Raw genomic sequence first — 12,691 nt, 5'->3', positions numbered from 1 at the left:
TGTGGTCTATCAAAATGATGAATTTTATTGTTTATGATAAACCTATGAACTCACCAACCTTTTGGTTGACACTTTAAAGCATGTTTATTCTCAGATATGAAAGAAACCTTCCGCTATGCATTTGCTCATATTACATGGAGTCATTCAGGGCATATAGAGGTCCGTTCATCGCAATGGTACCAGATGTTATTGTATTCATTCATGAAGATTTTGGACGGGGTATGACATGTGGTATCAGAGCGGTGGTCTTAGCGAACCAGGTCTTGCATTAGTGTGTCTAACTGATAGTTGTTTAGATGCATTAGTGGGTCTGGACTTCGACCGTGTCTGCATGTCAAAAGTTTTTCTTATCATCCTTAAAGTCTAGACATGTTTTACTGCATTTAGTGCATCGATAGTGTATAGACAAAATTCATATTTTAGCATATCTGTTACTATAAACTTTGCCTGACATATTCTCTAAATTCCTCCGTAATCTACGAAATCTTTTATTCTATATATATATATATATATATATATATATATATATATATATATATATATATATATATATATATATATATATATTCTATGTAATTAGAATACCATCAGATAGCCAAAAATCATTTCATATCGAAAAATCCTTTATTCAATTGTACGAAATGGAATTCGCCACTAGTTCAAGTCCCTCGGATTCCGATATGGAGTTTCACTCGAGCTCTGAAAGCAGTATGGCCGAAATGGATCAACCAATCAGTTATCACCAATTCTGGCTGAATTGGGGATGGGTTCGAAGTCGACTTAATCAATGGAAACGCGAAGAAGGCGATCCTTTCTGTCAACCGAATTCACCTCTTGACGAAGAACCTGAAGCACTTACCGGTGACCCTGTCCATAATACCATTTTCTCTCTCATTTCCAGAGTATCTCATCATGATTATATACTATCTCGAATCCTAGATCTTATTCATTCGCTCATTCTGACCGATAATCATTCTGGAATAATGGAGGAAGTCAACGAGCTTCGCGCTCGAGTAATCAATTTGGAGAATATGGTGCAAAATTTACCAGCTTCAGCAATATCACCGGCACCAACAGTACCATCAATAACAGCACCAGTACCATCAACAATCCATGCCTCAACATCTCATTTGATAGAATTTAATAAGTTTCAAAACAACATGTTCATGTAGTTAACACAATCATAAAACCAATTTTAAGATAGTTAATACGAGCGGAAGCATTAATAGAACATGTTTATTTGTAAAGCCATTTTGTTAAATTCCATATTAATATCAAGTCTTGAAATCATGCTTACAAATATAACAAGATTAGAAGAGTGTTTATACCTCCTCTAAGATTGTAAAGGGCTGAATTTTGGACAGCAGGAATGTAGAATAAGATGATGAAAAATGAGCTTCTAACTTGAAGCCTTAAGAGATAATACCCCAAGCCAACCTCCAACACCTAGTACTTTGGTTAGGATTTAATGATGCTTGATTATCACTTGAAAAACCAAACTTTTGAACCCCTTTTTGCTGCTGAATTATCACGACAGAAACAGCATCTAGGAAGCAGTTTTATTGCTTTGTTTTATCACTAGAATATGTGTAATTGCATGTAGTTTTAAGTCTCCAACAAGTCCTACCTCTTCTACCCATGCTCATGAGGAGTTGTGCTACTTAAAAGCAACAAAAGACTAAGCATGAGTGGACTTCTTGGAGTCCCAAAATCTGCCCACCATGGGAGTATTATAACATTATTGTAATTGTTTTATAAAACTTGTTAATACAATTACAAAACTTGTTAAATAAAACCATGCATTATTTATGTTACTTACATTTTATAAACCTTTTATAAAATATAACATAATATAATCATTTAAACCTATAAACAATTATATATAAATTATCCACATAATTTATCTCAAGTGATAATACTTTAGAAAACCGATTTTCTAAATGTCAAGTGTCGCGTATTTATTTAGCGATCCAACCGTTAAGATTAAATACTTGTAAAGTGTTGGTAAGCTTGTTATTGGGTATGACCCGACTTGGATCATAACACATTAGCCACATTAATTTAATATGTCTCTCGGGCATACGAAATACCTTCAATCTCCCACTTGCACGAGAAACATAAGAAATTAATGCAAGTGATGGATACCACCTAACGACCGTCCATCACCCCTAACATGTTATGACTTTGTGCCATTCAATAACATCATCCCTTTCGAGTTCCCATCTCGAATATGAATATGTAAATCTTTCATTATTTCCTTTCGTCCTAGATGTCATGTTAAATCCAAGAGACACAGAGTGATCACTCTCTTCTAGATTTAACTTTATCAGGCCTTAGACATCTGACTCTCAACGAATAAGAGGGCCAAATTCCATCTTGACTACATATGTCCTAAATATGTACCTTGCATTGTACCTGAGCTCTTCCTTATGAACTACCATATTTCAGAATAGCGAAGGAAAGAATCAAGGCACAGTACTTGATGAATATCTGAACCCAATATGTATCTCAGGACAGAGGATACAATGATATTTGCCTTTACTCAAGATTACATGTGATCAACAACAAAGGCTCCATTCAGTAAGTCTTGAGAGCGGGTCTTCCAATATTTATATCCCACAAATATCTATGAACCTTGGTAGCAACCTTGCCCCACATCCAACCTGAATGTATACCAATCCAAGTTCATAATAGTCTAAACCTCACACTTGTTCCCACAAATGTAATCGACTAAGGAATTTAGAGTAATTACTTATTCGTGGATAAAATATGCAAAATAGGAACATGACTCAATATTAATAAATTAATACCATAATTATATTAATGAGTTTGAACAGATTTCGTTCCATTACAATAATTAAAATAGATCATGACCAATCACTAGAATGTCGAAGCCCTAAGGCACAAACGTGTCCTGCATGTTTTTCTCCATGTAAGAGCTTCGTGAGAGGATCCGCTATATTAAGATCTGTGTGAACTTTGCGAATACATATCTTTCCCTTTTCAACTACATCCCTTATGTAGTTGAACCTCCGCTAAATGTGATGGGTCTTTTGGTGAGCACGAGGTTCCTTGATTTGAGCAATCGCACCTTCGTTGTCACAAAAGATCTCAAGAGGGTCCTGAATGGAAGGAACCACTCCTAACTCGTCAATGAATTTCTTCATCCATGCAACTTCCTGAGCTGCCAATGAGGCGACAATGTACTCTGACTCTGTAGTGGATAATGCAACAACATCCTGTTTTGAACTCTTCCAAGAGACCGCACCTCCATTTAATGTGAAGACATAATCGGATTGTGATCGAGAATCATCTCGATCAGTTTGGAAGCTCGCTGTAGTGACCCGAACTTTTCCATGTTTATATATATATTAAATGAAATTGTTATTTTACATGATTAAGTGTTTCCAACATGTTAAGCAATCAAACTTGTTAAGACTTGATTAATTGAAATAGGTTTCATATAGACAATTGACCACCCAAGTTGACCGGTGATTCACGAACGTTAAAACTTGTAAAAACTATATGATGACATATATATGGTTATATATATAGTTAACATTATATTATGATAAGTAAACATATCATTAAATATATTAACAATGAACTACATATGTAAAAACAAGACTACTAATTTAATGATTTTGAAACGAAACATATATGTAACGATTATCGTTGTAACGACATTTAATGTATATATATCATATTAAGAGATATTCATACATCATAATATCATGATAATATAATAATTTAAAATCTCTTTTGATATTATAAACATTGGGTTAACAACATTTAACAAGATCGTTAACCTAAAGGTTTCAAAACAACACTTACATGTAACGACTAACAATGACTTAACGACTCAGTTAAAATGTATATAAATGTAGTGTTTTAATATGTATTCATACACTTTTGAAATAATCCAAGACACTTATCAAAATACTTCTACTTAATAAAAATACTTACAATTACATCCTCGTTCTGTTTCAACAACAATTCTACTCGTATGCACCCGTATTTGTACTCGTACAATACAAAGCTTTTAGATGTATGTACTATTAGTATATACACTCCAATGATCAGCTCTTAGCAGCCCATGTGAGTCACCTAACACATGTGAGAATCATCATTTGGCAACTAGCATGAAATATCTCATAAAATTACAAAAATATGAGTAATCATTCATGACTTATTTACATGAAAACAAAATTACATATCCTTTATATCTAATCCATACACCGACGACCAAAAACACCTACAAACACTTTCATTCTTCAATTTTCTTCATCTAATTGATCTCTCACAAGTTCTATCTTCAAGTTCTAACTGTTCTTCATAAATTCCAAAAGTTCTAGTTTCATAAAATCAAGAATACTTCCAAGATTGCAAGTTTACTTCCAAGTTTTCTAAATCCATTCCAAGTAATCATCTAAGATCAAGAAACCTTTGTTACTTACAGTAGGTTATCTTTCTAATACAAGGTAATAATCATATTCAAACTTTAATTCAATTTCTATAACTATAACAATCTTATTTCGAGTGGAAATCTTACTTGAAATTGTTTTCGTGTCATGATTCTGCTTCAAGAACTTTCAAGCCATCCAAGGATCCTTTGAAGCTAGATCCATTTTTCTCATTTCCAGTAGGTTTATCCAAGGAACTTGAGATAGTAATGATGTTCATAACATCATTCATTTCATACATAAAAAGCTGTCTTATTAAACGTTATAAACTTGTAATCACTAGAACATAGTTTAGTTAATTCTAAACTTGTTCGCAAATAAAGTTAATCCTTCTAACTAGACTTTTAAAATAAACTAAACACATGTTCTATATCTATATGATATGCTAACTTAATGATTTAAAACCCGAAAACACGATAAACACCATAAAACTGGATATACGCCGTCGTAGTAAAACCGGGGGCTGTTTTGGTTGGGAGAATTAAAAGCTAAGAAGAACTTTGATTTAAAAGCTATACTTCTGGAAAAATGATTTTTCTTATGAACATGAAACTATATCCAAAAATCATGGTTAAACTCAAAGTGAAAGTATGTTTTTCAAAATGGTCATCAAGATGTCGTTCTTTCGACAGAAATGACTACCTCTTTCAAAAATGACTTGTAACTTGTATTTTCGCCTATAAACTTATATTTTTTCTGTTTAGATTCATAAAGTTAAGTTCAATACGAAACCGTGGCCACTGGAATCACTCAAAACGGATTAGAAACGAAGAAATGGCGAGTAAAACAAGATTGATAAAAACTACTCATTTTACCTACGTGAAAGTTAGTAATAAATCTATTCCAACTATAACCTAATCAACTTATATTGTATATTATGTAATCTTGAGATACCATAGACACGTATACAATGTTTTGACCTATCATGTCGACCCATCTATATATATATATTGCGGAACAACCATAAACACTCTATATGTGAATGTTGGAGTTAGCTATACAGGGTTGAGGTTGATTTCAAAATATATATATAGTTTGAGTTGTGATCAGTACTGAGATACGTATACACTGGGTCGTGGATTGATTCAAGATAATATTTATCGATTTATTTCTGTACATCTAACTGTGGACAACTAGTTGTAGGTTACTAACGAGGACAGCTGACTTAATAAACTTAAAACATCAAAATGTATTAAAAGTGTTGTAAATATATTTTGAACATACTTTGATATATATGTATATATTGTTATAGGTTCGTGAATCAACCAGTGGCCAAGTCTTACTTCCCGACGAAGTAAAAATCTGTGAAAGTGAGTTATAGTCCCACTTTTAAAATCTAATGTTTTTGGGATGAGAATACATGCAGGTTTTATAAATGATTTACAAAATAGACACAAGTACGTGAAACTACATTCTATGGTTGAATTATCAAAATCGAATATACCCCTTTTTATTAAGTCTGGTAATCTAAGAATTAGGGAACAGACACCCTAATTGACGCGAATCCTAAAGATAGATCTATTGGGCCTAACAAACCCCATCCAAAGTACCGGTGCTTTAGTACTTCAAAATTTATATCATATCCGAAGGGTGTCCTGGAATGATGGGGATATTCTTATATATGCATCTTGTTAATGTCGGTTACCAGGTGTTCACCATATGAATGTTTTTTATCTCTATGTATGGGATGTATACTGAAATATAAAATCTTGTGGTCTATTGTTACGATTTGATATATATAGGTTAAACCTATAACTCACCAACATTTTTGTTGACGTTTAAAGCATGTTTATTCTCATGTGAATATTAAGGGCTTCCGCTGTTGCATACTAAAATAAGGACAAGATTTGGAGTCCATGTTTGTATGATATTATGTAAAAACTGCATTCAAGAAACATATGTCGATGTAATATATTTCTATTGTAAACCATTATGTAATGGTCGTGTGTAAACAGTATATTTTAGATTATCATTATTTGATAATCTACGTAATGCTTTTGAAACCTTTATTGATAAAATAATGGTTATGGTTGTTTTAAAAATGAATGCAGTCTTTGAAAAACGTCTCATATAGAGGTCAAAACCTCGCAACGAAATCAATTAATATGGAACGTTTATAATCAATATGAACAGGACATTTCAGTTGGTATCCGAGCGTTGGTCTTAGAGAACCAGAATTTTGCATTAGTGTGTCTTATCGAGTTTGTTAGGATGCATTAGTGAGTCTAGACTTCGACCGTGCTTACTTAAAAAATGATTGCTTAACAAATTTTGTTGGAAACTATATATTTTTAACATGTGATTATTATGTGATATATTAATCTCTTAACGCGTTTGATATTATGTGATAGATGTCTACCTCTAGAACAAGTCCCATTGACTCACCTAATAATAATGAAGAGTCAAATGTAAATTGGAATGATTCGTGGACTGATTCACAAGTTCCCGAAGAGGAACCGGAAGAAGAGTCGGAACCGAAAGAAGAATCGGAACCGGAAGAAGAATCGGAACCGGAAGAAGAAATAGAACCAGTGGGGGAAATAATAAAACGGTTAAGTAGAAGAAAATCCTCAACCAACCGACCAAAGTTAATTATGGTCAATGGTGTTTCCGCCAAGGAAGCAAAGTATTGGGAGGATTACCAATTCTCTGATGAATCGGATCCCGACAAGGATTCCGATGATGTTATAGAAATTACCCCAACACAATTTAATAAGGCAAAAGAGAACAATAAGGGAAAGGGCATAAAAATAGAGAAATTTGATTCCAAACCCGATGAACTTTATATGTATCGTCAACACCCGTATTTCTTAAGTTGTGACAATAACCCGGGAACCTCTAAACCACCAGGTTTTTCTAAACCAATGTGGAAAATGACGGCTCGTATTAGGGGAACATCATATATCTCTAGAAACTTGGCAAAACGAACCAAAACCGAAGAAGAAGAAACGAGCGAGTCGGAATAAGATAGTTGTATTCGTGTGGTGTAATATATGTAATATAGTGTGCTTATGCTTTATGATATATGTAAAAATTGCTTGTATTAATAAGTATTTTTTTATGAATCTAACTCTTGTCTGTTTTACAGTATAAAAACACAAAATGGATAGACAACCCAATATTTTAAGAGACCTACCCGGAGACATGATTGATGAAATCTTGTCTAGAGTCGGTCAGAATTCCTCGGCATAACTATTTAAGGTGAGATCAGTTTGTAAGACATTCGAAGAACGTTCCAAGAATGCCTTAATTTATAAAAGGCTTTCGTTCGAAAGATGGGGGATATCACATTGGGAAATCCATAAGTTACGATGTGTTTACTTTGACGCATATATTGCGGGGAACCCAAATGCTATTTTACGCAACGGGTTAAAAACTTATTTTGACTCAATATATCCGAATATAGGACTTCGTGATTTAGAAAAAGCGGCTAACATGCAACATAAAGAAGCATGTTATCCTTACGGGTTAGTAATGTTCACTTCTCACCAAAGTGAGAACAAGAACATCGGGCTACAACTATTAAACAAAATGTTTCCACAAGTGACGGAGTCGGTAATTGGGGTAAGAAATGAGGTTTTTAGGTTATTACGAGACTGTTGGTCATTACGTAACCTTCACCCTTTTGACGACGTTACAACACATTGTCTTACTATCGGTCACAACGGTTATGTTCCACAAAACCAAGGATGGGAAGTGGTATTAGTAAAACCAGAATGCATGACTTGTTTCTGGACGTATGAATTACGTGTCTTTATTGCCTTTGCTGAACGCCTTATTTATTAACTAGAATTATCTTTGCAACTACTTTGTATCAAAGTTTTATGTGCTATATTTCATGCTATATGTAAAAAGAAAAAGCGGTATTGTAAGTTTGCAAGTTATTGTATAAAGGTTTGAATATGAATTTTTTATTTATTTATTTTTTTTTTTTTTTGTGATTAGTTTTTCATATAGAATTGTAGTAGTTGAAATGGTATGTTAGCTACTAAGTATGAACTTAACGGGTAGGTACTACCCGAATTAAAGAGTATAAAACGCTAATATGAAGAAAGAGCTTTTATAAATAAGTTCATATTACGCTACGAAATACTATTGACTACTCTTGATATTCTATATGATTAACTCGTTTCATTTGACTATTTTGAAGGAAATGGCACCGACTACTCGACACAACTTGAATATGAGCGAAGAGGAATTTTGTGTCTTTCTTGCTTCAAACATAGCCGTAGTATAGGCTGCGCTACATACCAACAATAACCTTGGATCTAGCAGTACAGGAAATCGTGTAGGATGCACCTACAAAGAATTCACTGCCTGCAAACCTTTGGAATTTGATGGAACTGAAGGACTAATCGGATTGAAATGGTGGACCGAGAAGGTCGAATCGGTGTTTGCCATAAGTAAGTGTACCGAAGAGGACAAAGTGAAGTACGCTACGCATACCTTCACAGGTTCTGCGTTAACATGGTGGAATACCTATCTAGAGCAAGTGGGACAAGATGATGCTTACGCACTACCGTGGTCAGCATTCAAGCACTTGATAAACGAGAAGTACCGTCCCAGAACCGAGGTCAATAAGCTCAAGACAGAACTTAGAGGGTTACGAACCCAAGGATTTGATATTACCACGTACGAAAGACGATTCACAGAATTATGCCTATTGTGTCCTGGAGCGTTCGAAGATGAGGAAGAGAAGATTGACGCGTTTGTGAAAGGATTACCGAAAAGAATCCAAGAAGATATAAGTTCACATGAGCCCGCCTCCATACAACGGGCATGTAGAATGGCTCACAAACTAGTGAACCAGATTGAAGAAAGAATTAAAGAACAGACTGCTGAAGAGGCCAATGTGAAGCAAGTCAAAAGAAAGTGAGAGGAAAACGGTGATAAGAATTACCAATACAACAACAACATCAATTACAACAATAATCGCAACAACTATCCCAACAATCGCAACATCAATCGCAACTACAACAAATGGCCCAACAACAACAACAACAACAACAACAACAACAACAACAATAACAACAACAACAACAGCAACTACAACAATCATCCCAACAACAATAATAACCGCAACAACAACAACAACAATCAGAAGCAGCTATACCAAAGGTGTGAAAAGTATCACTCAGGGTTCTGCACCAAATTTCGCAACAAGTGTAAAAGAAATGGTTATAGCGCGGTGAAGTGTGAGGTCTACGGACCAGGGGTTAACAGAACGAAAGGAACAAATGGTGTCGGAACGAGTAATGGCAGAGCAAGTAGTGTCGGAGCAAGTTATGCCAATGTAGTTTGTTATAAATGTGGAAAACCGGGCCACATTATTAGAAATTTCCCGAACCAGGAGAACACGAATGGACAAGGCCGCGGAAGAGTTTTCAATATTAATGCGGCAGAGGCACAGGAAGACCCGGAGCTTGTTACGGGTACGTTTATTATTGACAATAAATCTGCTTACGTTTTATTTAATTCGGGACGGATAGAAGCTATATGAGTAGAGATTTTTGTGCTAAATTAAGTTGTCCATTGACGCCGTTGGATAATAAATTTTTACTCGAATTAGCAAACGGTAAATTAATTTCAGCAGATTATATATGCCGGAATCGAGAAATTAAACTGGGTAGCGAAATATTTAAGATTGATTTGATACCCGTAGAGTTAGGGAGTTTTGATGTAATAGTTGGCATGGACAGGCTGAAGAAGGTGAAAGCAGAGATCGTATGTTATAAAAATGCAATTTGCATTGTACGAGAAGAAGGAGAACCCTTAATGGTGTACGGAGAAAAGGGCAACACGAAGCTACATCTTATTAGTAATTTGAAGGCACAAAAACTAATAAGAAAAGGTTGCTATGCTGTTCTAGCACACGTCGAGAAAGTACAAACTGAAGAAAAGAGCATCAATGATATTCCCGTCGTAAAAGAATTTCCCGATGTATTTTCGAAAGAATTACCGGGACTACCTCCACATCGATCTGTTGAATTTCAAATAGATCTTGTACCAGGAGCTACACCAATAGCTCGTGCTCCTTACAGACTCGCACCCAGCGAGATGAAAGAACTGCAAAGCCAATTACAAGAACTTTTAGAGCGTGGTTTCATTCGACCAAGCACATCACCGTGGGGAGATCCTATTTTGTTTGTCAAGAAGAAATATGGTACATTCAGGTTGTGTATCGACTACCGAGATTTGAACAAACTTACCATCAAGAATCGCTACCCACTACCGAGAATCAACGACTTATTTGATCAACTACAAGGCTCGTCTATTTATTCAAAGATTGACTTACGTTCCGAGTATCATCAAATGCGGGTGAAAGAAGATGATATTCCAAAGACTGCTTTCAGAACACGTTACGGTCATTACGAGTTTATGGTCATGCCGTTTGGTTTAACTAATGCACCAGCTATGTTCATGGACCTTATGAACCGAGTGTGTGGACCATACCTTGACAAGTTTGTCATTGTTTTCATTGATGACATACTTATTTACTCAAAGAATGACCAAGAACACAATGAACATTTGAGAAAGGTGTTAGAAGTATTGAGGAAGGAAGAAATGTACGCTAAGTTTTCAAAGTGTGCATTTTGGTTGGAAGAAGTTCAATTCCTCGGTCACATAGTGAACAAAGAAGGTATTAAGGTGGATCCGGCAAAGATAGAAACTGTTGAAAAGTGGGAAACCCCGAAAACTCCGAAACACATACGCCAGTTTTTAGGACTAGCTGGTTACAATAGAAGGTTTATCCAAGACTTTTCCAGAATAGCAAAACCCTTGACTGCATTAACGCATAAAGGGAAGAAATTTGAATGGAAGGATGAACAAGAGAAAGCGTTTCAGTTATTGAAGAAAAAGCTAACTACGGCACCTATATTGTCATTGCCTGAAGGGAATGATGAATTTGTGATTTATTGTAACGCATCAAAGCAAGGTCTCGGTTGTGTATTAATGAAATAAACGAAGGTGATTGCTTATGCGTCTAGATAATTGAAGATTCACGAACAAAATTATACGACGCATGATTTGGAATTAGGTGCGGTTGTTTTTGCATTGAAGACTTGGAGGCACTACTTATATGGGGTCAAAAGTATTATATATACTGACCACAACAGTCTTCAACACATATTTAATCAGAAACAACTGAATATGAGGCAGCGTAGGTGGATTGAATTGTTGAATGATTACGACTTTGAGATTCGTTACCACCCGGGGAAGGCAAATGTGGTAGTCGACGCCTTAAGCAGAAAGGACAGAGAACCTATTCGAGTAAAATCTATGAATATAATGATTCACACTAACCTTACTACTCAAATAAAGGAGGCGCAACAAGGAGTTTTAAAAGAGGGAAATTTAAAGGATGAAATACCCAAAGGATCGGAGAAGCATCTTAATATTCGGGAAGACGGAACCCGGTATAGGGCTGAAAGAATTTGGGTACCAAAATTTAGAGATATGAAAGAAATGGTACTTAGAGAAGCTCATAAAACCAGATACTCAATACATCCTGGAACGGGGAAGATGTACAAGGATCTCAAGAACGTTTTTGGTGGCCGGGTATGAAAGCCGATGTTGCTAAATACGTAGGAGAATGTTTGACGTGTTCTAAGGTCAAAGCTGAGCATCAGAAACCATCAGGTCTACTTCAACAACCCGAAATCCCGGAATGGAAAAGGGAAAACATTACCATGGATTTCATCACTAAATTGCCAAGGACTGCAAGTGGTTTTGATACTATTTGGGTAATAGTTGATCGTCTCACCAAATCAGCACACTTCCTGCCAATAAGAGAAGATGACAAGATGGAGAAGTTAGCACGACTGTATTTGAAGGAAGTCGTCTTCAGACATGGAATACCAATCTCTATTATCTATGATAGGGATGGCAGATTTATTTCAAGATTCTGGCAGACATTACAGCAAGCATTAGGAACTCATCTAGACATGAGTACTGCCTATCATCCACAAACTGATGGGCAGAGTGAAAGGACGATACAAATGCTTGAAGACATGCTACGAGCATGTGTTATTGATTTCGGAAACAGTTGGGATCGACATCTACCGTTAGCAGAATTTTCCTACAACAACAGCTACCATTCAAGCACTGAGATGGCGCCGTTTGAAGCACTTTATGGTAAAAAGTGCAGGTCTTCGATTTGTTGGAGTGAAGTGAGGGATAGACAGATTACGGGTCCGGAGATAATACAAGAAACTACCGAGAAGATC

The sequence above is a fragment of the Rutidosis leptorrhynchoides genome, chromosome 6 (assembly GCF_046630445.1).
Source record: "Rutidosis leptorrhynchoides isolate AG116_Rl617_1_P2 chromosome 6, CSIRO_AGI_Rlap_v1, whole genome shotgun sequence".
NCBI classification, from domain to species: domain Eukaryota; kingdom Viridiplantae; phylum Streptophyta; class Magnoliopsida; order Asterales; family Asteraceae; genus Rutidosis; species Rutidosis leptorrhynchoides.
This window is presented reverse-complemented; position numbering follows the sequence as displayed.